Source organism: Canis lupus, chromosome 2 (assembly GCF_003254725.2).
Source record: "Canis lupus dingo isolate Sandy chromosome 2, ASM325472v2, whole genome shotgun sequence".
Taxonomy (NCBI): Eukaryota; Metazoa; Chordata; class Mammalia; order Carnivora; family Canidae; genus Canis; species Canis lupus.
The window spans coordinates 9,634,452-9,648,297 of record NC_064244.1 but is presented as its reverse complement, the minus strand read 5'-3'; the positions used below and the strand labels follow the sequence as shown (position 1 = coordinate 9,648,297).

At 36.4% G+C, this 13,846-nt stretch overlaps 1 protein-coding gene and 1 pseudogene across 1 annotated transcript in view; both read right to left on the bottom strand.

Moving 5' to 3' along the window:
- DNAJC1 (DnaJ heat shock protein family (Hsp40) member C1) overlaps positions 1 to 13,846 on the bottom strand; it is a 207,015-nt gene that overhangs the window by 170,106 nt on the left and 23,063 nt on the right. The window lies entirely within an intron of this gene.
- LOC112670336 (Y-box-binding protein 1-like) lies at positions 8,556 to 9,873 on the bottom strand (annotated as a pseudogene).

The following is a 13,846-nucleotide window of genomic DNA, read 5'->3' as shown; positions in this document are numbered from 1 at the left end:
GCCAATTAATTGGGTGACTCAGTGGTTTAGCGCCACCTTCAGCCCGGGACGTGATCCTGGAGACCCAGGATAGAGTCCCATGTCGGTCTCCCTGCATGGGGCCTGCTTCTCCCTCTGCCTATGTCTCTGCCTCTCTCTCTCTCTGTGTCTCTCATGAACAAATAAATAAAAATCTAAAAAAAAAAAAAATTACCTTCTAAACAACATAAATAATTTAGTGTCAAATTTCCATGATATACAATACCATCCTCTAACTGTAAATGGATATTTGAATAATTTTACATTGCATCAGTAATTAAAGTTCAGTTAAAACATTTTTCCAGAATTTTCACTCAGCCATTTGACTCCTAAATTTGTATTTTTTTCCCTACAGGTTACAGCTATCTTTAAAGAAAAAAAGCATACATAAAAAAAAAAAAAAAACAAGATGCTCAATAAAAGTATATTCTTATAGAAAAATAAGATAAATAGCTGATGTTTATTAGGCAGTATATTTTACACGTATCATAATATAGAAGCCTCACAGTCATCTTAAAAGGTAAGGACTGCTTATCTCACACTTGAGGAAATGAAGATTTAAAGATCTTAATGCGAAATGTCTGGGTGGCTCAGCAGTTGAGCATCTGCCTTTGGCTCAGGGCTTGATCCCACAGTCCCCGGATCGAGTCCCACATCGGGCTCCCTGCATGGAGCCTGCTTCTCCCTCTGCCTGTGTCTCTGCCTCTCTCTCTCTCACGAATAAATAAATAAAATCTTAAAAATAAATAAATAAAGATCTTAATGCACTTATCCAACATGATACAATGAGGAAGTATTACAGCAACCTATCTCTGAGATCCTAGCCACTATGCTTTAAAATGAACATTTTCCCCACACTTTAAGTTCTTTAACTTCAAGATGCACCTTAAAATTGTTGCTGTACTATGATTGCTATTGAAGCAACAATAATGTGGCAGCTGTCACTCCCTGTGCACACACAAATCTCCACAACACTAGTGCCAAACCTGTAGAATTTGAGTTGAAAGAAAATCCTAGAGATGATACTGGAACATTTTTTTTAATTCTTAAGAACCAAAAAATTGCTGTGGAAAGAGGTAAGAAGATCTATTTAGCAATACTTCCAAGCAACATTTCCAAAGTGGGAATCAAAAGTAAGTTAGCTCCACGTAATTGCAAAACTGGTTTAAGAACTGAGCAGCAGTGGTTCTTGATTCTTTTTTAGAAATGCTGCCCAAAGATTCCATGTGAAAAAAAAGAACATTACTGAGTCAAAAAGTGATTCAAGAATTGGGAGTCTGAATGTAAAGAACTTTAGCAATTCTTTAACCAATTTATTTCATATCTATTTTCATTTTCAGGTATATGCAAAAGTTATAAATAAAATCTATGTCTCATTAATTCTGATAGAGTTATTTTGATAAATGTGAAAAATTCTAAATGGTAAAAAGCCTCAACAGTATGTTTTCCTTTTAAGTAGTATATAAAATCATGGTACAATATGCTATGATAGCAAAAAAGAGTGTTTACTATATAATTTACTACAGGACATCTTAACAGAGCTTCAGATATAACACCAATGAAATCATGCCCCTTTGTCCCAACTTCACCTTCTGACCAGGAGCTTATGCACCACATAGGACAAAAATCTGATAATCTGATAATTAATCAATATCATAGCACTGACACTTTCTCAGTTTTTTCAGGCTCATAAAATATAATATTTTTCCACTGAGTTTCCAATTTATTCAGTTCCTGATTTTCTTTATATTTTAGCCTACATATAAATTTTAAGGCTGGGGTAACAACTAAAAATATTTTAGGCATGTAAGCTACTTTCTTAAATTATCATTACCATGAAAAATTATTAACAAATTCATTGATTTTGTTAGTACTTTGGGCTACTCAACATTGTGATGCTTCTACGTTTTCCTAATTGGGCAAATTTATTACAGATTCAGAGTAAAAATTAATGTAATTCAAAGCTATGTAAGTGTAATTTTATACTATCAAATAAAAATGTGATGAACTCTATGAATTATTAGGCAAATTCTTTTTTTTGTGTGCTCTCCAAATTTTATTATTCTGACAGTTAATTAATTAAGTCTCCTTTTCCTCTCATACTAAGTTCTTTAAAGGAGGTCAGTATAAAAAAAACAAAAAATTCCCCATTTCTTAGTAGGTATTAAAATATAAAAGTTTTAAAAAGGAAAATGGAGAAATAGCAGTGGAGCCAGAAAACAAATAGAAGCAAGAAATTCTGAGTAACAAAATACGCTAATAAACATTTTAAAATAAAAGACTTGAAATTTATCAAGAGGGGAGTAAATACTCGTGATTCTATTCAAATATTTGTTCCTGTCCTTCCATAATGAATGCTTTCCTTTGTAGAGCTTGACAGACTCCCTCCTGTGTCAGCATTTCTTTTTTAAGTTGATAGACCTAAGATTTATTTTTAAACATGGACCACAATAAATATGAAGTTGATTTGATTTCTGCTGTGCTACTGCCACAAAACTATTCCTAATATTCTCAGAGATGGTTAGTGATCACTGGTTATGGTAGGAAAAAGAGATAAAATTATCAGCTTAAGAGTTTGGAATCTTATCCTGAATATTTCAAGATGTTTTTCCAATCATATCCAAATGTTTCTATATTGTTAATCTCTCATATACATTTTATATCACAGTAAAATTTTGAAAGATAGCTTCTAAACTTTTATTCTATACCTATTAGGGTATTTAAGTTTGTCTTGATAGGACTCTATAGTGTATATATTATATATATATAGCATGTATTGTATACATACTACATATAATATATACTATACCACATATAATACATGCAAGTATACATAATACCTGTCATAACATACATGTGATATGTCATCAGTTTTATAATTTATTTAGATATATGCAGAAAATCAATGACTACTAATAAATGTTTCCCTTTAAACATTAGATTTGACTCATTAATAATTCAATAATAACTAGGGGTGAAAGAAATAATTTATTTGAATATCTCTTGTTAATGTCAAACAATGAGTTATTTTAATATATTTCACTTTCAGAAGCTAAAATCATCTCAGTGATTTACATCTTGTCTTCCTCTTTGCTATGTATTTATAAGGACCAGCTTAAGAGAAATTTTTAAGTTCTAGTAGAAATCAAAAGTAGGACATCTGAAAATACAATATGAACTTTTAAATAAGAAATACTAGCCCAGGGTGCCTGGATGGCTCAGTTGGTTAAGCTTCTTTTTTTGGCTCAGGTCATGATCCCAGGGTCCTGGGATCGAGCCCTGCATCAGGCTCCTTGCTCAGTGGGAAACCTGCTTTCTCCCTCTTCCACTTCCTCTGCTTATGCTTTCTTTTTCTGTCAAATAAATAAATGAAATCTTCAAAAAAAAACTAAAAGAAAAACATGAGTTGTTTTTATAGCCTCTTCCTTGAGAAACATAAGATATGCTGTACTTTTTTTTAATAACTTGTCACAACCGACTTCTGCTCATGTCAGAAACTCTGCTCAAGACAAAACTCTAAAATTTATGTCTTGAATGAAGAGTTTGACATCATAGTTCAAATTACTTCTACTGAAATTAATCATTAAAACTAAAGAGGAAATGGTACAGATAAATGTATAGCATAAAAGATACTTGTCATTGACAGAACTTTAGAATTTTAGAGCAACCTGGATAGTATTGTAACTGCATAGAGTAACAAGAGCATACTGAGGGAAGACAAAACAACAGGAATAATTATGTTATGTAAACAGATTTCAAATACAAAAAATCTGTTCTCCAAAGAACTTCCAAGAATTGGACTCTATAATTTAAGTTCACCATCTTCTGTTTTCCCTTAATCTTATATAAAATTAGGAACTCAAATTTGCTGTAGCCGTTTACTAATATGGAGCATGACACAGTCTTTGTTTTGCTTTCAAGGAGACTTATGTTAAATGCAATATAAATGAATTATTGGAAAAATAAGTTTTGAAACAAGGACATACCAAATATAACCCCCAAATTTGTTATTAGGTTCAAGAGGCATATATATCTTTGCCAAACTGCCATAAAATTTCTAAATTTTCTGTGTTTATCACACTACAAACAGGTTAACAATTTGCAAATAAGCACCAGTCCCCAGATCACACTCTGAGTAGCATTATCTCAGAGACCAAGAAATTATACACAAAAATAATAATTAGAAATTAGTGGCTAAAGCTTTATTCAAGTGCTAAGTACTTAGCAAGTTTGATGTTGAAGAATATGTATTTAAATCTAAAATAAACGTGCTAAATAGAACTTCCTTCTTCGTTAAGAAGTAGCTTTATCATTTTTTTTTATAATTAAACTTTTTTTTTTAAGATTTTGTATTTATTCATTCATGAGAGACACACACACACACAGAGAGAGAGAGAGAGAGAGAGGCAGAAGGAGAAGCAGGCTCCACATAGGGAGCCCGACCTGGGACTCGATCCTGGGTCTCCAGGATCAGGCCCCAGGCCGAAGGCAGGGCTAAACTGCTGAGCCACCAGGGCCACCCAGCTTTATCACATTTGAAGTCAAGTTCAGAGCTTGACATCTGAGTATGCAATTAATTTAAATTAAAAACAAACAAACAAACAAAAAAACTTGGATCTTGAAAATAAAAGAAACTACAAGTTAATTTAATCTATTTTTTCTCAAGAGTAACACTGGTTGTCAAAGCAGTTCTGTAACAAATTCCTACTTGTCTGGTATAAAATATTACTTAATAAATGAGAGGTCTGGAGGATAGCTACAGGCAGCATAAACTGGACTGATGATCATCCACTGGTTTTAATCCAGAACTACTTCTGCTCTATTTCTACTACTTGAGAATAGTTGCTGGTATAATTCACGTTCTACATCAAGAAAATGGAAATAGGGTAATTTTAGGCTGAAAACAGAAACACAGTGCCTAAATATCATGATCATTCCAGTAGAAAGTCTTTGCTTCAATAAAATAGAAAGCTGAAAGGCTCTTCAAAAGATGATGTCATTTTTCAAGTTAGCTTCCAACTTTGTTAACAGCTTTATAAACCATATAGTTAATTGAAGGTAATATTAAAACCTGGCAACTTATAGAATAAGCCTTACAAAGTAATAAATCCAGAAATTATTAGTATGCATAATCTAAAGAACAGGGCTATTTGTTGTTGGCTGTATTACTGCGTATGTGTTCTGCTTTCTCAGTTCTCTAAAAGAAGTCTTGTTCTTTCCAATACTAAACTGCCATAATTAAAGAAGCATACTCTTTCCTATGTGACTTCTGAAGGCAAATATAACATCAATGAAAGAAATTATTATTAAAATTTATCAGGTTAAATTTTAATAATCGACACTAATAATGATAAAGACTAGGAAAAAAAGTGACTATATCTCTATTACCAGAGAAAATCAAACAGAAGGCAAATATATGGGCAGCAACTTCCCAGATCTAATTTCAATGTGTTGGCGGGGGTGGAGTGGGGTTCCTCCTGCCACAACACCAGGCAATTCTTGGACACCTCACTGATGTCTAAGAATTCAACTCTATTCTGACACTATCTACTGGAAGATAGTAAATAGATTCCACAGGTTAAGGGCTCAGTCCTATAAGACTGTCTTCCAACCCCTCACTTCAGATACCAGTCACAGCCCCAGGCTGTTAACTGTGCTTCTAGCCTACCAGCTTCAGATTGGAGGTCCCAACCACCTCCTCCTTATGTTCTTTTAATTTGCTATAGTGACTCATAGAATTCAGGGAAACATACTTGTTTACCAGATTATAATTTGATAAAGGATATGAATCAACACAGTCAGATGAAGAGGTACATAGAGCAAAGTGTGGGGAAAGGGGGCAGGGCTTCCATGCCTTCTTCATGCACTCTACCCTCCCAGCACCTTCATGTACTATTCGCCAACCAAGAATCTCCCTAAATCCAATCCTTTTGGGTTTTTATTGGGGGCTTCACTGACATCATAATTTACTAAGCTATTGGCCATTGCTGATTCAACCTATAGTTCCTCTCCCCTCTCTAGTCAGGGGGTGGGACTGAAAGTTCCAACCTTCTTTTTTTTTAAAGATTCTATTTATTTATTCATGAGAGATACAGAGATACAGAGACAGAGACATAGGCAGAGGGAGAAGCAGGATCCCTGCAAGGAGCCTGTTGTAGGATTCGATCCTGGACCCTAGGATCATGCCCTGAGCCGAAGGCAGAGGCTCAACAACTGAGTCACCCAGGCGTCCCAAGTTCCAACCTTCTAATCACATGGTCAGTCCTCCTGGCAACCAGGTCCTACCTATGGGCAGGGTCCAAGAGTCACCTTCATTAATAAAAAGATACCGGGGATCCCTGGGTGGCTCAGCGGTTTAGCGCCTGACTTTGGCCCAGGGCACGATCCTGGAGTCCCGGGATCAAGTCCCATGTCGGGCTCCCTGCATGGAGCCTGCTTCTCCCCCCTCCTGTGTCTCTGCCTCTGTCTCTCTCTATGTTTATCATGAATGAATGAATGAATGAATGAATGAATAAATAAATCTTAAAAAAAAAAAGATACCCATGTCACCTTTTTTTTTTTTTTTTCTTTTTTTTTTTTTACCCATGTCACCTTTATGGCTCCAGAGTATTTTCAGGGGCTGTGGATAAAGACTAAATATAACTGTGAAATATATTTTGGTTATTAATTTATCCTTTTTCTTTTTAAGAACTTTAATTTATTCATGAGAGACACACAGAGAGAGGCAGAGACATAGCCAGAGGGAGAAGCAGGCTCCCTATGGGGACCCTGTTGAGGGACTGGAACCCAGGACCCCTGATCACAAACCTGATCACGCCCTGAGCCGAAGTAGACGCTCAACCACTAAGCCACTCAGGCGTCCCTATTTTGGTCATTTAAAGAACTAAGTATATATTACTTATGTCTTTTTTTTAAATGGTAGATAACCAACAATTAAGCCAAAATTATTTTCTAATGTCCTGCTTAATACTAAGATTCTATCCATACATAATGGTCCTAACAAAGGAATGAAACATTTCCTCACATATGGTTAGAACTCCTTCTCTACAATAGAAGAAATAGGCATGATAGATGGGATTCTGCTGAAATGAATCTAAATTCATATATTGAGGGATATCAGTATTCCTCAAATGTGCTATTGTACCTAAAGTTATTTAGAGTAAGAAAATTGTGTTTGTTTTTTTGTTTGTTTTTTAAGATTTTTAATTTATTTATTCATGAGAGACACAGAGAGAGAGGCAGAGACACAGGCAGAGGGAGAAGCAGGCTCCATGCAGGGAGCCCGATGTGGGACCCGATCCCAGGACCCCAGGATCACACCCTGGGCTTAAGGCAGGCTCTAAACGCTGAGCCACCCACGTGTCCTGAAAATTGTGTTTAAAAACAAATTTGACAGAAACCTAAATATAACATAATGCGGCATGGTTAACAAAGTTATTTTTAGTAATTATTTCATAAGGCCACATAATTGTATGCTATTAAAAAAAAAAGCAATGTATTATTGGCAAAGATTGTAGAAGTAAAGTTTTCTCTAGTGAAGCAGGATTTGCAACAACAGCAATCCCACCAACCAGATGTTCCTGACAACTTTCTTTTTAGTAATAAGGAAATTATGCTCAACGTCACTAGTTAATGAAAATTAAAATAAAATGGAAATTTTCACCCTGAGAACATAGAAAACATTGAAGTCTGACTAGAATATCAAATATTGAGTAGAGCATAGGGAAGGTAAATTAGTAATGTAGTCACTATGGAAAGTAATTTGGTTGTGTATAACAAACTTCAAAATATTATGTAGCCTATGATCTAGTTAATCCACATCTGGGTATAAAATCCAAAACAGATTTAAAGTACAAAATATATTCTGTATCAAACTATAAAATTTTTGATTGAGACGTGCAGTAGGAAATACATTTTATGTAATTGTGTTCTGGAGTTGTGATGTCTCATGAAAAAAATAAATGCCCTTTACTCTGACTCTTTCTACTACATTCTATTATTTTTTAATATGCAGATTCCAACCTATCTAAATTTATTTCACCACCTGCTTCATGAAAAACACTGCCCTAAAAAACTATAGCAATACGTACAAGACAATATCTGTAAGACTGTTAACTGTGGCATTGTTTAAAATAGAGAAAAAGCTAGATACAATTTATATGTCCATTGATAGGTAGATAATTAAAATGTAAAATACAATGTAATATTATGAAGCAGTTAACAGTTTAGCTATATAATATGCACAGATCTTAAAAATATAGTGATAAAAGCAAGAAGCAGAACAATAGTTTCAGAATTTTTTTATTTTTTATTTTTTATTTAAGACCTTTATTAACGGGTGCTTGCCGTTTGTTGACTTTTTTGAAAAAATCAAGTTGTAAACTTTTATTACAAATTAAAAATGAGGTTCTTAAAAATCTCAACTTGACCAGATATGAAACAATTTGAAAACCTTTAAAGGTGTATTGAGAAAAACCAGGCTTTTTTTTTTTTTTTAAACACGTTTATCATTACCAAAAAGAGACGTCTTTAGGTAAAAATAATAAAAACCCCATGCTGCATAGATAATGCAGATAGTTCTATTTATCTGGTCAATGGGCAAAAAGCAAGCACTTAAGGTCTTCAGCTCCAATCTTTTGTTCATTTCTTATTGCTGGAATTTCATCTTCATTTCTTCATGTTGGATGACTAAACCGGATGATGGTAGAGATGGTAAGCCGGCATTTACTCAGCCCCGCCCTGCTCAGCCTCGGGAGCGGACGAATTCTCAGCTGGTGGATCGGCTGCTTTTGTCTCTTTGCCATCTTGTGGTTTAGGGTTTTCTGGGCGTCTACCTCGGTAATTGAAGTTGCGGCGGTACCGACGTTGAGGTGGCTGCTGACCTTGGGTCTCATCTCCTTGATTTTCCTTATCTTCCTCAATTCCATCCTCTCTAGGCTGTCTTTGACGAGGAGGACCCCTACAGAATCGTGGTCTATAACCTCGATACATATTCTGTCTCACTGGTCTACCTTGTTCTCCTGCACCCTGGTTGTCAGCACCTTCCATCACTTCTCCCTGCACAGGAGGGTTGGAATACTGTGGTCGACGCCCGTAGGGTCTCCGCATGTAGTAAGGTGGGAACCGTCGCCTGCGGTAGGGCCGGCGCTGTTGGGCCTGGCCTTCGGGAGCACTTTCCGATCCCTCGTTCTTTTCCCCACTCTCACTATTCTGGTAATTCTGCTGGTAATTGCGTGGAGGACCCCTGCGACGTGGATAGCGTCTATAATGGTTACGGTCTGCTGCATATTTACTGCCTTGCACTGGAACTCCACCAGGGCCTGTAACATTTGCTGCCTCCGCACCCTTTTCTCCTTCAACAACATCAAACTCCACAGTCTCTCCATCTCCTACACTGCGAAGGTACTTCCTGGGGTGATTCTTCTTTATGGCAGTCTGGTGTGCAAATACATCTTCCTTGCTGTCATTCCTGTTGAGGAAACCATATCCGTTTCTTACATTGAACCATTTTACTGTTCCCAAAACCTTCGTTGCGATGACCTTCTTGTCCCCGCCGGCAGGCGCCGCGGATGTGAGGCCGCCCGGGCCGCCGCTCCCTGCGCCGCCGCCCGTGGTGCCGGGCTTGGTGTCGGCTGCGCTGAGGGCGGGGGCGGCGGGGGGGCGGCGGGCGGCTGCTGGGTCTCGGCCTCGCTGCTCATGGTTGCGGTGATGGTGACTGGGGCCGGCTGCGGCAGCTGCGGCTCCTCCCGGGGTGTGATGGTAACTAGGCCGGCGGCGGCGGTGGGGCTGCTCAGGGCTCTCTGGGGTCCGCTCTCCGCTCCCGCTACCGATCGATCTCTAGTTTCAGAATTATATAGATTTCCAGCAATATATTATGATTACGAATGTTTATACATACATATATATAAAATTATTAAAATGGCCAGTGTGTATGTATATACGTGTGTATATGTGTGTGCACGCACGTGTATATATATATATAAATATATCAATTCACAGAGAAGTAGGAGGTTCTCAGACAGTAGTAAAGACAGGTTTGAGAGACCTTTAGTGATATAAGTCATGTTTTAATTTTTAAAGAATATTTAAATGTTACTTGAAAAATATTTGGAAATAGTTGCAGCAAGTTTTGAGATAGGAATAGGAGTAGAATGAATGAATGGAAGTAGATGTGAGAAAGAATAAGGTATAGAAGAGTAGAACTAGGTGTACATTTCCATACACTTACATCAATGAATAAGAGAGAAAAAAGGTGGGGGGGTGTGTGTGTGGGAGGACCAAAATCATAAGGACTAAGGGAAGATTAGGGAGGTATGTAGCAACAGCTGGGGGCAAAAAGCATGAAGTGGATTGAAAAGACAGGAAGAAAAGGCCTAACAACTGGTAAACTGATCCATTCCTCATTGGTGGTTCAACTGTATAAATAAAAGGGTGGCAGCTTAGTGGGAAAGTACTTAGCAACTCTGTTTACACAGACAACAGAAAGTGCCACTAGAGTGGCAAATTGAACTGTGCAAGGCCAATTAACCCTTTCACCTTAGTGTTTTATACTAGCTATCTTACTTAATGTGCCTCTGTTAGATCTACACTGATGTGTTAGAACCAAATGTAATTATAAATCATTGTTACATGTATTGATGAATTCTGCAAATTCCATGAAGCATATCCATTTTATTTAGTGTTCTGAATACCTTCTTTGCTCCTCTCATCTGGTTTTAATTAAGAATGCTTTGAAAGGAAGAAAGGTTATCCAAAAACTCAAACTACACATGTCCTTTATTAAACTATGAATTGATTACTACTCAAGTTTTCTGGCCTAAAGGATTTTTTTTTTTCCAGTTAAATTCACCTCAAATTTCTTCTAGATAGTCCGGGGAAAATTAGGGAAAGAAAAACACATTTGAATGAACAAAAATATAATAGAGAAATCCTAAAATGCATTGAAGAGGTCTGTAAACCAACTAGCTGCTGTATAAACAGTTATGTCTATACTCATGATTTACTTCTGAGAACTTTGCATCTTGAAGGCTATATAATACAATTAAAAAAAAAAAGACAGTGAATACATTTATTGTTGAAAATTGTATTCATTGTCTTGATTCCAAAATATAGTCATGTATCTTATTAGAACCACCTATATTTGAGAGCAAGGATCACACGTTACACATGTTCTATCAAACCTAAAAAAGTATCATACACTTTATATATAGGCATGAAAATAATTGGTAATAACCAATGAGAAATGGTGGCATATATGAAAGGCTTGTTTCTGTGATGCAGGAGGGCCAATAATAAAAGCTTGTATTGTTCAATAGTAAATTAAGGCAATCCACATAAACATTTATTCCTTAATCCTTTTTTTATTATTCTTTAATCCTAACACTCTTTTCCCTACTATCCACAGCTCCCAAAGTCTTCCAGTATCATTCCATTATTGGCTAAAATTCCATGTCAAATCTTCTTCTGGCCATGATTTAATCTTAATAGCAATACTTCCTTTTTTTTTTTTTTTTTTAAGATTTCACTGATTTGAGAGTGAGAACAAGCACAAGAGGCAGGGAGGGGCAGTGGGAGAAGGAGAAGTAGACTTCCTACGGAGCAGGGAACCCAACACAGGGAACCCAACACAGGGCTCTATCCCAGAACCCTGAGATCATGACCTGAGCCAAAGGCAGCTGCTTAACCAACTGAGCCACCCAGATACTCCAATAGCAATACTTGTTAAAATGCTAATCAAATACTGGGGAAAATACCAACAGACTTTTTTAGGTGGGCTTTTTTTTTTTAATTTTTATTTATTTATGATAGAGAGAGAGAGAGAGAGGAGAGAGAGAGAGAGAGAGAGAGAGAGAGAGAGAGAGAGAGAAGCAGGCTCTATGCACCGGGAGCCCGACGTGGGATTTGATCCCGGGTCTCCAGGATCACGCCCTGGGCCAAAGGCAGGCGCTAAACCGCTGCGCCACCCAGGAATCCCTTGAGGTGGGTTTTAAAGGAATACACATTGTATTTCCTAACGTAATAAAGATTAATCCCAGTCTGAAAAAGTAACACTTGCTTTTAGGAGCAAGGGACTTTTCCTAGTTCTGGCTTTTCTCAGTTCTTCCCAATGGTTAACAAAAGACAAGAGAGATGGAGAATTTGGCTTACATCATGCTACAGAGATTATGTTTATTGACCTCTACAGGTAAGTTAAAATCAGTGGATGAAGAGAAGGAGATAGCTTCTGCCTTTATTGAAGTCTCTTTTTGAATGCAGGTCACCCACTAGGTTCCCCTATTACTCTTTTCTTCCATAATAACACCAGCAAAACCACTGCAAAAGCAACCAATCAAAACAAGCAGCATCCGTGAAGACCAATGGTAGGACCAATGAGCAACAGAAGAAACAGTGATAATTCCAAATCTCTCATGAATGAGCCTGAGGATAGTATTGATGCTTCTTTGTAAGTAAATAGAGTACTGTGGACACTCAAGCACAAAAGCAAATCTCAACACTTACTACTTTTTTTTGCCTCCCAAAATGTAAGATTTTATCTAAGTGAGTTTTAAAAAAGAAAACTACTGAATTTCAAAAATATAAAGACAAATACAATGATAGACTATGACAAGTAAACATAGGTTATTTACCTAAAAGTTACAATATAAATAGTGCAATTAATTAATTTACAAAGCTCAGTTTCTCTAAAGCACTTATTACAAGGTCTTCTTTAGGAATTCACTGCCTTTTTTTGTAGATGTGTTTACCAACCATAATACAAATCAAAATCATTCTAAAGGAGAAATAATTTCCAAAAGTAATGATTATTAATTTAACCCAAGTAAGGATGTATATAAGTACAGATATTTCTTCCTAGTTCCCTTCTGAACATTCTAGTCCTACAGCCAATTTTGGACTAAGTTTAGAATTGAAGTTTAGAATTGAGTTTAGAATTGAATCCCAGTGCAGAGCACCAAAATACACATGCCCAAGAGCAAGCAGTCAATTGCCATGATTATTTTTACATTAAATAAAACAAATACATCCTAATATATGTAACATAACATTTAAGTTAAAAGTCAAGAGGCTTATGTTCTCATACTGACCCTACATAAATCATCATAGATCACTCTGGATAATAAAGGTTGATAATAGGTCTTTTTTCTCTTTTGGAAAGCTGATTAGATTGTCTAATATAAACATTCTTTGAAAAGTCTACAATAAAGTAATAAATAGGGAAGCCCGGGTAGCTCTGCGGCTTAGGGCTGCCTTCAGCCCAGGGCGTGATCCTGAAGACCAGGAATCGAGTCCCTCAACAGGCTCCCTGCATGGAGCCTGCTTCTCCCTCTGCTTGTGTCTGCCTCTCTCTCTGTGTCTCTCATGAATAAATAAATAAATAAAATCTTTTTAAAAAAAAGTAATAAATAAAAAAAATTTCAAAGTAACAAGAGGAAAAAACCCATTCCCAAATTATTTTGGTACATTCTGTACATTAAGCCAACAGTTAGATGATATTTAACTGCAAAAACTTTTTTTTTTAATTTTAAATGAGGATGTCTAGTTTGTATATAGGAACAATTGGCTTACTTTGTAATTTGAATTAGCTTCAGTAGTTTTTTTCTTAAAGATCTTCTCTTCAAAAGTCCTCCCACCTTTCTCTCTCCTCATCAACAAAATACATATTGATAGAGTCAGATTTTTCTTGATTAACTCTTTTTAATATTTAATATAGTATTTAAGAAGTACTAAAGAATATAAAACATAAACAGCACTAGCCACCTGCAAGCACATCTCCATCAAGAGAGGGAAATCTTAGCGCACCTGATTGGCTCAGCCAGTGGAGCAAGTGACT